Here is a 13,488-nt window from a genome sequence, read left to right on the forward strand (position 1 = left end):
CCGGTCCACACTCACCTCATTAATTTTGTTCAAGAAACTATTAGTTTATGCTCACTTATAAATGGAAAAAAATATCACTAGATTATGGTACTAAATGGCAGTCGTAATTTTCTTTTTAATATTATAAGATGTCTCAAGTTTGAACCTCTCACTCACATTTGATATAATAAAAAATAAAAAATTTACAACCATACCAAAATTGACCAATCCGCTATCATTTTGCAGTATTAATATCATTAACAAGATAAATAAGATCATTAAACATTTTAACTACTTGAATTTTTTTTAATTATCTACACTAAGAGAATGATGATGGGCTTAGCCTCACAACGTGTTAGCAATAATGTGGTTCAAATTCTAATTTGGCGAGAATCGAACCTAAGACCTCTCACTTACAAGTGAAGAAGAACATCACTAACTATAATACTAAATGATAGTCACTTAAATTAAGTCGATTACATTTTTATTTTCTTGAACTACGCACATAAAGAATTCATAACAAATATCACATTTTGGGGTCGTCCCTGCTAATACCACAATTTCACACGTGAATTGAATGGCACTTCCACCTTGAAGGCCATCCAGGCTGTCTTAAACATTAAAGTGCATTCTCATCTCTTGTTTTTTCCTTCATTTTTCTTTTACATGATAGATAAGAACATTCAACTGCTGATGCCGCCGCCATGCTAACTGATAGGGATTTTACCACCGGATAAAAACACTTTAAATACTTGCAAGAATATAAGGTAATTGTAGTATAGATGGCTCTAGCAATGTCGTTCTTCACAGAGATTGAATGAATAATTTATGTAAATCAAATCTTAATTAATTATTTAAAACAAAGTTTGAGAAAATGTTGATTTTTGTGATTTAAAATAATAAAAACGAATTTAATAGAAAATAATTAAATAAAGTGATAAAATAAAATAAACTAAAAGAAAACAATTTTTTGAAAATTAAATTGTAAAAACCTAGGATTTCACCGTCATCTTAACAATCCTATGTAGTTTTTCCAATTACTTATGAATTACACATGCATATTTTGAAGGTTAGGTTTTCCTAATATATGCCTACTTGGACCCCCAACATCGAGCGTATATCAAACATGCAACCCGTCTGTGGTATTCAGATCAAATCTAAACATGCATGACTCATTAAGCTTTGTGAAACCTTTTGAAAAAAACCATACAACCCTTAAGACGTGGTATTCAACCTAAGTGAACTTGCACATATTAATCACAAGAAGCCTTCATCAATTTCAGGGACCGACCTTCGACCAAAATTGCATCAAATTACTTTTCTAAAGATCCTAATGGTAGCTAAGCATTAAGACAATTAGATAGTTTAAACCAGTGATTAATAATTCAAACCTGCATACATAATATCATAAGTAAATTGAAAAAAACTACATATTCTTTGACACACCTCGACCCGGAATGTCCACTAGGACTCCTAATCGAGCTGGGTTGGCCGACACTTGGGAGGTGATGAAGCCATACAGTGTGATGATGTGGAAAAATGTGAATAATTTTAAACCTAAGAGTGCCTAAATACCAGAGTGTGCTGGTGAGCGGGAATGAACCCACTTCACACATGACATTAGAGCATAAGTAAGTACAGTAGAGTGAATTAAGAATCGTACCCTCGAAAGAATCTCCAATACTAAGAATCGCCACGAACCTTCATCGATAAGAAAGCTCAGCTAATAAAACCTGAAGGGTGAAAACAAGACAAGGGTGAGTGGCCCTAGAAATAAAAATTTAATAGAAACCATATAAAACATTATAACCCCTCGCTGCAACACCTGTATAGTTTCCAGAAAAATCATACCACGTATCAATGTGAAATTAAAAATATATCAACAGTAAATCCATAAATATACTACAACACCGCATCTTATCAGTAATATCAATAATCATGTGCTTAATAATCCATACTAGCACGCAAGTCAGAGTCACCTATGGTGACCTGTACGACTGCATCCATATCTCATCAATCAACGCTAGCACATAAGTCAGAGTCGCTTACAGTGACCTGTACGATTTATCCATATCTCAACAATCAATGCTAGCTCATAAGTCGGAGTCACCTATAATGAACTGTACGACTTATCCATATCTCAACAATCAATGCTAGCTCATAAGTCGGAGTCACCTATAGTGACCTGTACGACTTATCCATATCTCATCAATCAATGCTAGCTCATAAGTCGGAGTCACCTATGGTGACTTGTACAACTTATCCATATCTTATCATATATCCCTGCACACGAGTCGGAACCACCTATAGTGGTCTGTACGACAGGACTGGGTGTAAATAAGTACCCTTAAGTGCTATGATCACGTGAAGACTGTGCGAATAAACACGGGTCACCTACGAGTCGGAACCACCTATAGTGGTCTGTATGACAGAACTGTGCACCTACCTTGGATCCGAGGTGAGCGTAAGGTGTGAGAGGTGAACATCACGTGAAAGATTGTGCCTCGGCCATGGGCAGGAGCACTAACACCGGGGTGCAGGTTTATGAGCTTTAATTGCATCTATTATAATATGTACAACTTATGGGCAACCTATACTATAATGTCGGAGTTGCCTATCATTGCAACTTGTACGACAAGGTCGGAGTTGCCTAAAACATACATGTAGTCATGCCATAACTCCATCATTTCCACTAATACAATAAACTCACTTGAACTTACCTGGGTGTCCTAGGTTCACCTTTGCACTTCAAAACGTTCATAATAATTACGAGCAATTAATATACATATGGATATACCATGATGCAATCTAATACTCAATCATGTCATAGCATTCACAGTTATATACATATATATATATGTATAATATGGCATAAAATGCATAAGCTGTAACGCTCTACTCCCGAACTATTTATTTTCGGAAATAATTATCGGTGATAAGCTCAACTAAACATTAATTTAACTAACTATTAATACTTACGATTCTTTACTTCAATTTCTCAATCCTTCACACATTGATTTATAACCAACATCCCATCACTAAATCATAAGGCTAAATCTCACATTTTCCACCAATTTCCCTCACATTGCACAATTTCCCAAACAAGGCTATTGTCTCAATTAATTAGTCTCATTAATAGTATGGCTGCATCTAACGTCTCGTTAGACTGCCTACGTACCCTAACATGGATCAAGCCATTCGTAGTTTGCATTAGTACTTCAAAGCATTCACAGTAATTATATGCAATAATCAATTTATAAACGTTTGTGGAATTGTCAATCATATATATATATATATATATAATATACGATAGAAAGGAAAAGACCCACTCACCTGAGGTCCTCGCTACAACTCCATAGCACGCATATCGAGACATCACGAACTATCGTCGCGTATGACCAATTATCAAATCACATCTCAAAGTTCTGACCAATAGAATACATAATTTACATAAAACGCATCACTACGTAATTCAATTCGGAAGATCTGCATCATAGATTTCTGATCCGTTGCTTCCAAAGATCCACATTATACTTTTAGAACAACATCCTAAGGTTTCATTACGATCCAACTGTCGGATCTCCGACAAATTGTCAAAACCATGGCGGTTAACATTTTATTTTATGAACTTAAAAATCCAATTTGGGAAGATCCGTACGTCGGATTCTTGATCTATAATTTTCTGTGGTCCTCAAATATTATGTACTAATATGTATCAAAGTTTGGTGACGATTGAACGGACGAATCATCGATTCATATAAAGGTAAAGTGATGTATCGTAATGAACTAAGTTCAAACAATCAAACCACATCATATTATATCAATTATGATATCAGAACATCTAATTGAACTTAAAAGGACATCGTTGGCCCACTGGCCAGGCTGCTGCCACACGTGCCGCCGCGGGTGGTGGTTGGCCGCAACGGTTCGCCAGAAAATTCCATTATTTCTAAAAATTCTCAAATTTTACAAAAATGAAGATCTAAAAGAGATGAACAACTTTCATACCTGCCACAAAGTCCAAAAGTGGACGGAAGATGGTCAATTTTGCCCACAAAGCAAGCGGTGCCTAAAACTTCCCGGCGTCGATTCGTCGTCTACGGTGGACCAACGGGGTCAAGGTTGGTTGGGATTTGCTCCTGGGATGATGGGCTACAAAGCCCAAGTGGTGGCATCGACCATCACTTTGCCAATTTGCCTGAAAATTGAAAAGAGTGGCCGAACACTGTTTTGACGGGTCAGATTTCGTGGCTTCGCCCCGCCACATGTGGTGGTTTCTAAAGGTGGTTCTTGGGTGGGTTTTGTAGAGGGGAATGAGAGCTTCATGATGGTGGTGGTGGTGTCGAAAAACTCCATCAGAGTTGGCCGGAATTGGCCTTGGAAGATGCGCGGTCGCAATGGGTGTGGGTGCAGGTGCACGGAAAGCTGGGAGCTTTCCTGTTTTTTTTTTCTTTCTTCTTTTCCTATCTTCTGATTGGGCTGTTGCCCTCTCCCTCTCTTCTAATTGGTTCATTGTCCCTTTAATTTAATTGGTCCACTATTCCCACTTGGTGGGAGTTCAAAATTAAACTAACAAGTAACCGATTTCAACTATCCGTAACTATACCGTTATAATCCAGACTCGCAAACGGCTTTCGCCTATGCGTTCATACCATCGGGTACTACGCAAATACGCCAAAAGAATAAGTCATAAGTTCTTCTAGACGATGGTCAACCGAAATCAAAATCCTTGCCTCTTGACATTTTTGTCAATTCCCTCGATAAATAAAAACGAAATTTTAGGGACAGGTTGTCACATTCTTGCTATAGGGATTGAATGAATAATTTATGTTAAATCAAATCTTAATTAATTATTTAAAACAAAGTTTGAGAAAATGTTGATTTTGTGATTTAAATAATAAAAACGAATTTAATAGAAAATAATTAAATACAGTGATAAAATAAAATAAACTAAAAGAAAACAATTTTTTGAAAATTAAATTGTAAAAACCTAGGATTCCACCGTCACCTTAACAATCCTATGTAGTTCTTCCAATTACTTATGAATTACACATGCATATTTTGAAGGTTAGGTATTCCTAATATATGCCTACTTGGACCCCCCAACATCGAGCGTATATCAAACATGCAACCCGTCTGTGGTATTCAGATCAAATCTAAACATGCATGACTCATTAAGCTTTGTGAAACCTTTTGAAAAACCATACAACCCTTAAGACATGGTATTCATCTTAAGTGAACTTGCACATATTAATCACAAGAAGTCTTCGTCAATTTCAGGGACCGACCTCCGACCAAAATTGCATCAAATTACTTTTCTAAAGATCCTAATGGTAGCTAAGCATTAAGACAATTAGATAGTTTAAACCGGTGATTAATAATTCAAACCTGCATACGTAATATCATAAGTAAATTGAAAAGAAACTACATATTCTTGCTAAAGCTCGTGGCCTCGCCCTAGCAAATGGAATTTAGTTACTAGCAATCATACAACGAAATATTATTACAAACAAGGATAGAAAACATCTTGAAAATAAACTTGAATCCAAAAGCTCTCTAAAGTGTGCATGCATTTTCTCCTCTCTTCTCCTACTTACCCTAATGGCTAAATATTTTATTATACTAATACAAAATAAAACCTTAAAAAATCTTAGAGTAAAACTAGGAAACATAATTGAATAATAACACGGAAAATAAAAAGGTTTCCTATTTGAACTACAATTCGGACTTCTCAGAAAATCAGACTTTTGACCTAACAAATCAACTCCGATTTGGTCGCAAAAGGTCTCTTTTGAAAGTTGAAGTCGTTCCCTACAAATCCTCAGAAGGAATCTTCCTCAAAATATGCCCTCTTGACCTCTAAAATACCCAAAACGTCCAGAAATGTCAATCTAGGAAAGCTGCGCGCTGGGCCTTTATTTCATCACCACGGTCAAACAGCTAAGTAGAAAAATCTGAAACTTTGATACAATTATCTTGGAAGAATCACCAACATCCTCCAATTCGAATTACTCCAAAACTCATCCGTTTGGTCACTTTTTGTTCCAGAGGAAGTCGAATGTCCTACATTAGAAATATAATTCAAAGTATCAAAATTTACACATAATAACCAATACATTATTACTAAGATTAGGGTAAAATATATAGTATAATATCGACTCATCAAATACCCCCAAACTTAGCTTTTTGCTTGTCCTCAAGAAAAACAAAACTAGAAAAAAAAACTAACAAACTAAAAACTTAGACAAAAATTAATTAAGACAATTTTCACCTTCAAGTTGCAATCCATAGAAAATATTAAAAATTAGAACATCTTTTCAAAAGTTTCAACTAATCTCACTACAGAGTCTAAGCCATTTATAATTAATTAGAAAAGAATTCATGAACTTCCTTTGGCTTAAAGTGAACCAACATAACTAAGGAAACTTGACTAAAACCCTTACCACTTGTCCTTCTTTATTTCACACATACTAAATTTAAATATAACTATTTTTTTTTTTCATTTTCCTTTCTTCTTTTCAAAATTTTCTCATTTTATTTTTATTTTTTTCAGTAACAGTAATGGTCATACAATGTCGGTTCCTTTAAGCTTTCTATCCAACCCATGTAACGAGCTTTAAGTCAATCACTCCCAAACTACAAAGGCTTTAGGGCACTAGGTGTAGAACACTCCTAAGAACTTACTAACTCGAGCTGAAAAAGCTACGAAACCAACTAACCACCCTGCCGCATGCCAAAACTCTATCGTTTGATGCAAGAATCACTGTCGATCAGGCAGGACTGGCCCGGTTACTAGGTAAAGTCTCGGGTGGAACAATTATTACTTTATAACAATAACTAACTTTACTTTAAACAAAAATAAAAAAAATAAACTTAGACTAAAAGTAAGTGCTTCAATCTCACTCCCCACAAACCATGTTGATGTGAATGTGCAAATTTTCAAATTATAACTCATGAATTAGTGTCTAAGCAACAATAAATGGAGGAGACTCTAATGTGGGATTAATCTTCACAATGTCCATTTGTTCAACCGTTTAAAATAATCTATGAATATTAACTTAAAAAGAATGAAAATTTTTAACTTGACACAAACATTAAAACCCTAAAATTCTACTTCCCCACCCCCAAACGTATTTCACACTTTGTCCTCAAGGTGTGGAAAATAGAAGAAAAGAAAAAATAAACTAAAACAGCAAAATAAAAATAAACAACCACCTTAATTAACTAGAAATAGAAAGACGATAAATAAAACTCGAAAATAAAAAAAATAAAATAAAGGGAATGGAGGTGGACACACTTGGGTTTGAACCTAGGAGGCTGGGACATGAAAGCATCAAAGAAGGTGCTGAAAAATAAAAACCCAAAAGTGTTACGGGCTGGAGTTAAACCCGTGACTTGGTGGAACAAGGTGAGGCGCTGAGCCTTGCACGTGCAAAACACTCATGTGAAAAGCCTACACCTGGAACTATATAAGCTAGTGTTCTTAAAATCGGCCTAGAAAGCCACCTAGGCGCGGAGGTGTGCAGATGCGATTAGGTCCGAATCGTTAAGAAAAATCGGGGAACTATTAGGTGCCCGCCTAGGCACTCTTAGGCGGCCTAGCCAGTCTAGGCGGCGGTCTAGGCGGCTGTCTAGGCAGAGTGAAATGGTCTCCTGGGAAGAAATTTCAAACGGAAACCCAAAATCGCAAACTTGAATTTGAACTTGAAATTAACATGCAAAGCATGGGTTAAGCTATGTGAGTTTCGAACGGGACTAATTCGAGCTCATGGGACCCCAAGTTCGACGGGTCCCTCGCCGGAGCTCCACGCCAGAAGCTCAATTTTCAAAGGTTGTAGCTCGATTCCATTAGAGCAACTCTCACCGAGAACCCCTGCTTGGATTCTCCTACTGTCCATCACAAAATTTAACATGCAAAGGTATCATAGGGATCCCCAGGTTGCGCAGGTCTTGTATTTGGTGGTTTGAGGTCTCGATTTAATTGGATTTTTTGGTGATGGTGCCTGGAGCTTTCTTTGGCTACGATGGTTTAGAAAGAAGGCAGAGAGTTCGAAAGGAGAGAGAAAGAGAACGAGCTGTAATCTAAGAGGAAAAATGGCTTCAAGAGAAGGCAGAGAGTTCGAAAAGAGAGAGAGAGAGAGAGAGAGAGAGAGAGAGAGAGAGAGAGAGAGAGAGAGAGAGAGAGAGAGAGAGAGAGAGAGAGAGAGAGAGAGAAAGAGAGAACTGGTTTTCAAAAACAAAAATGATGGTGATGTGTGAGTGATGATAAGAATTGGTGGTTGAGTGTGTAGGTTTAGAGAGAGAGTGAGAAAGTGACGTGAGGGAGGTGAGAGAGAGATGGGACCGGTTGATGGGGAAGGATGCATGCTCTAACCGATTTTGGTGCTCCAAAGTTCAAAGTGTCACCAACCCAAATAATATCATAAATAAAAGACACATGCTCTGACCGGTTTTGGCTCCAAAGTTCAAAGTGTCACCAACCCAAATAAAATCATAAATAAAAGACACATGCTCTGACCCGTTTTGGCTCCAAAGTTCAAAGTAGGACACTAATAAAATCATAAATAAAAGAGAGAGGATTTCGGGGATGATACCAATGGGTGTGGTTTCATTAAGGGATAATTGGCATGGCTTCCTAGTAGTTTTATAATTAACCATCAAGCCCACTACGTTAGATTTTTACTTTTATTTAAAAAAAAATAGATATAATCATTCAAAATGTCTTAAGTTATATGGTATATATGCTTAATATGTTTTTAAATTTTAGACTTTGTTGGATACTCTTTTTGTATTTTATCATTATTTTATTATCTTATCAATGGATTTCATACAAGTATAATTTTTTATGTGTCAATATACATTTATTTACAAGATATACAAGAAATTAACCTAAATCCGCCTAGGCGCTAGGCGCTAACTTGCCGCCCGACTAGCGCCTAGTGTTTTTTAGAACCTTGATATAAGCTGAATTAACAGCTGCATTCCTCATTACCAATCCAGCTGCCGTTTGTTTCTCTCTCTCTCTCTCTATCTATCTCAATTTGTGCGGTCCTCGAGCCCAACACCATGAGTGCACTTCTGCATTGCATCATTTCTCTCTAGAATGAAAAATAGCTCTCATCTCTCATTTTCTCACCCCTTTCTCTTATTTTGCTCTGATCCTAACTACACCTCAACACTCTCTCGTCTATGCACAACCCAAAGCCAAGGAGTTTCTGCCATGAAATGAAGGCATATCTAAGCTCCATATTGTCTCTTCCAGACCCCAGTCCTCACAAAGGTAACTACTCTCCCTCTTCCCACCTTCAATTTCGTTAGCACAGTGTAGATTAAACAATGAAAGAGAATAGATAGCTCATGCATGTGTGTTTCTGTGTAGGGGTCCTGGAAGCGACTGTGATAGCAAAGATGAAGAACATGAAGGACATCAAACCTGAGATCCGGTGGACAAGAAACCAGTGGATTTCACGAGATGCTCAAATTCAGAATTAAAAAGGTATAAAACATGCTTCCTTCACTGTATTGGCTGGGATTTCTTCATAGCATTAGGATGATGGCCCACCTGGAACTCTGATAATTGTAATTTGCCTGTGGAAATTTTGTCCATGCATGCCTCTATTATAAGAATGTTGAGAAAAAAAAAAATGCGTTGCACGATTCTGGATCTAAGTGCTGAAATTGAACAATGGCCTTCCTTTGTGCAACTTGGACACCCCCAAACTTATTATGTAAAATAATTGTTTTCAAAGGGGTTTCCAAACAACACATGGATCTTCTCAGCAATCCCCACTAAAATAAGCATTCTTGAACTCTGCCTGTGCTCGTTCTGTATCCTATGCTTGTATTTGTGTTGAATTTGACTCCCATGAATATTCTTATGAATGTGATGATGAATTTGTTGTAATGAACATATAAATGCTACTGAATCCATGATTCTGTCAAAAGTGCGCGTGTACTCGATATTTAGGGCCAATCGAATTCAAATGCATCTTGCAAAAAACACATATTAAAAATCTAATTAGAATAGAACCAAAAATAAGACACTGATTTAAAACAATTGCTGTTTTTGTGTTTTCCTTTTTTTTTTTTGATAAACAATAAAAATGAAGAAAATGAAATGAACGAAATTAAGAAGGGTTAGAAAAATTAGGTTGCCTCCCAATTAGCGCTATAGTTAACGTTTATAGCTAGACGGATGGAATAAGATTGATGGTCGCGTCACTTGCTCCTTTAGAGTCAACCATGCCTTTACAGCATCATACAACAACGGTAGGTACGAAATGAGATGATGTTTGTCAATTATGTGTTTCAGGGAAGTGGTTGAATCCTTCATGTTAGCCCTTCTATGTGAATGAAATGTTGTAATAAAATAGGATCCCCTCCATCAAGGTTTACGTTTTCGTCGAACTGACTCAAACCTTGTATTTAACACCCACAATTTCTGCATTGGCTGAATTTCTTGACTAAGAATTAGGTTGCCATTTAGCTTTTTCTTTGTTTCCTTGTGCATCATAGTCTACTTGTATGACCTGCACTGAATACCATCTTGTATGATTGGCTATGTTGGTGCACTGTTCAATATAGCATCTAAAATTTTCCCATCAACAACCATTTGCCCTATATCCAAATTGTTTAGCTGGCTGAAAAGTTGACCATGTGACATGCTTAATGTTGCATTTGTGTGAACCTTACTCAACACATTAACACTGATGTCTTCTTGCAGCCTTTGTGGAAAAAATGTTGGTGGCACACAAAACTGGGTAGCGATAAGTTCAGGTGCATGATCAGCTATTTTCTCCTTTGGGCATGAATAATAGGCAAATGGGTCCTCCGTTCTTGCACCAACCTCTTGATCATCATAGCTTCTCCCACAATTTACTGCTTGAATTTGAAATCCTTGATTGGTTATTTCTATGTACAAATCAGTTGATTCCAACAATTTAGAGAGTTTGTCCTCCACCGAAAACTCTTGTGGCACATTAAGCTACTCAAAATACTGCTCAAGATGCTCTTTCAAACTTTGAGTATAGATCTCTGAATGGGGATTATTCCAGTTCCATTTTGAATTGTTTCTCATATTTATATACTCCTGGACATAATCTAGAAAATATTCTCTCTCAGGACATTGCAAAATATCATGATATTTGAATTGCAAAGAGCACAAACCGTAGGCTTAACTCCATAATAACCTGTTTTTGCTAATGAAACCCAAAGATGTGGTACACTGGGTGTTAGATTGACTTTAGGGGAATTGCAAATTCCATTGTTGCACTGCTTGTAACCTACAAAAGCAAAATCAGCAATTAAATAGAAAGATATATACAATAATAATTAACTAAGAGTTAATAGACACCGGAAAAAGTAGGATAAAAACACTTTAAATACTTGCAAGAGTACAAGGTAATTGTAGTAGAGGCGACTCTAGCAAGGTCGTTCTCCATAAGGATTGAATGAATAATTTATGTTAAATCAAATCTTAATTAATTATTTAAAACAAAGTTTGAGAAAATGTTGATTTTATGATTTAAAATAATAAAAACGAATTTAATAGAAAATAATTAAATAAAGTGATAAAATAAACTAAACTAAAAGAAGAAAAAAAATTTTGAAAATTAAATTGTAAAAACCTAGGGTTCCGCCGTCATCTTAACAATCTTATGTAATCTTAACAATCTTATGTAGTTCTTCCAATTACTTATGAATTACACATGCCTACTTGGACCCTTAACATAGAGCGTATATCAAACACGCAACCCATCTGGTATTCAAATCAAATCTAAACATAAATGACTAATTAAGCTTTGTGAAACCTTTTAAAAAACTATACAACCCTTAAGATGTGGTATTCATCCTAAGTGAACTTGCACATATTAATCACAAGAAGCCTTCGTCAATTTCAAGGACCGACCTCCGACCAAAATTGCATCAAATTACTTTTCTAAAGATCCTAATGGTAGCTAAGTATTAAGACAATTAGATAGTTTAAACCGGTGATTAATAATTCAAACCTTCATACATTGTGACAGCCCGTCCCTAAAATTTCATTTTTTTATTATTTAATTTTAATTGAGGGAATTGACAAAATGTTTAGAGGCAAGGATTTTGATTTCTGTTGACCATCTTCTAGAAGAACGTATGACTTATTCTTTTGGCGTATTTGCGTAGTACTCGATGATACGAACGCATAGTCGAAAGCCATTTGTGAGTCCGGATTATAACAGTATAGTTACAGACGTTTGAAATTGGTTACTTACATTTCAGATTACTAAATTATTGAACTCCCACCTTGTGGGAAAGAAACCAATCAGCTTCAAGGATAGAAAATAGGGACCAATTAGATGAGAAAAGAATAAAATAATAATTTTTCAACCAATTAAGAGAGGAGAGAGGAAAGCTCTCAGCTTTCCCTTCCTTTTCCCGTAGCCATACATACACAAAAAACCCGGCTTCGACCGTGGTGGATTTCCGGCAGTCCTCCGCCATTTTTCAAGCAAGTTTCACCCCTTCATCACTTGTAACCTCTTCCACACCCTTCCCTCTACCATCTCCATCTATATTTAAGGGTTTTTAGGTCCTAACCCGAGAGGAATTTCACCGGAGCACCAGAGGTGCTCAACGACGATTCTTCCTTTCTGGCGAGTTTCACCACCCATTACCACCCTTAATCAAGTCCCCTTGGACCTAGGAATAAGACCCAAATAGTTATAAGGACGTTGGAATGCTGAGAAAGGAGAATCGAAGAACACCCATTCTAGGGTTTCCGGCGGATTTGAGTGAAATTGGAGCTCTTCACGGCCAAATTAGCCTTAGTCACAGGTATAAAAGTTGTTTCACTCAATGAGATCTTCATTTCTGTGAAGTTTGAGAACTTTTAGAAATAGTTGATTTTTCCGGTGAGTTGGGGCGGTGGACCTCCACCCGCAGCGGTGCGTGGCTAGAGGGTCGTCGATCTTGAGTTCATTTTTGATGTTAGTATGACATTGGTTGATCGTTTGAACCTAAATTTCTTATGATATGTTACTTGGTAAAAACATGAATCGATGATCCGACTGTTGGATTGTCACCAAACTTTAATATGTTATAATACATAATATTTGAATATCATAGGAATTTACGGATCGAGAATCCGATATACAGATCTTCCTGAAATTGGAATTGTAAGTTCAAAAAATAAAATGTTGACCACCACTTGGTTTTGGCAATTGGCGGAGATCCGACCGTTGGATCATAATGAAACTTTAGAATGTTGTTCTAGAAGTATAAAGTGTATCTTTGGAAGCAACGGATCAGAAATCCATGATGCGGATCTTCCAAATTGATTTACATAGCGATGTGTTTTATGTAAATTATGTATTGTATCAGTAAGAACTTTGAAATATGAATTGATAATTGGTCATAGGCGACGATGGTTCATGATGTCTCGATATGTGTGCTAGGGAGTCGTAGCGCGGACCTCAGGTAAGTGGGTCTTTTCCTTTTTATCGTACATTATATATATATGTGTGTGTG

At 36.6% G+C, this 13,488-nt stretch overlaps 1 long non-coding RNA gene and 1 pseudogene across 1 annotated transcript; one reads left to right on the forward strand and one right to left on the reverse strand.

The window, feature by feature from the left end:
- Positions 1–8,981: 8,981 nt before the first annotated feature.
- On the forward strand, positions 8,982–11,058 carry LOC126595720 (uncharacterized). Its single transcript, XR_007613667.1, has 3 exons — positions 8,982–9,259; positions 9,359–9,475; positions 10,703–11,058. It is a non-coding gene; the product is annotated as an uncharacterized LOC126595720 (long non-coding RNA).
- LOC126595719 (uncharacterized) lies at positions 9,883–11,243 on the reverse strand (annotated as a pseudogene).
- Between the last annotated feature and the right edge of the window lie 2,245 nt (positions 11,244–13,488).

This window comes from Malus sylvestris, chromosome 13 (genome assembly GCF_916048215.2).
Source record: "Malus sylvestris chromosome 13, drMalSylv7.2, whole genome shotgun sequence".
NCBI lineage: Eukaryota > Viridiplantae > Streptophyta > Magnoliopsida > Rosales > Rosaceae > Malus > Malus sylvestris.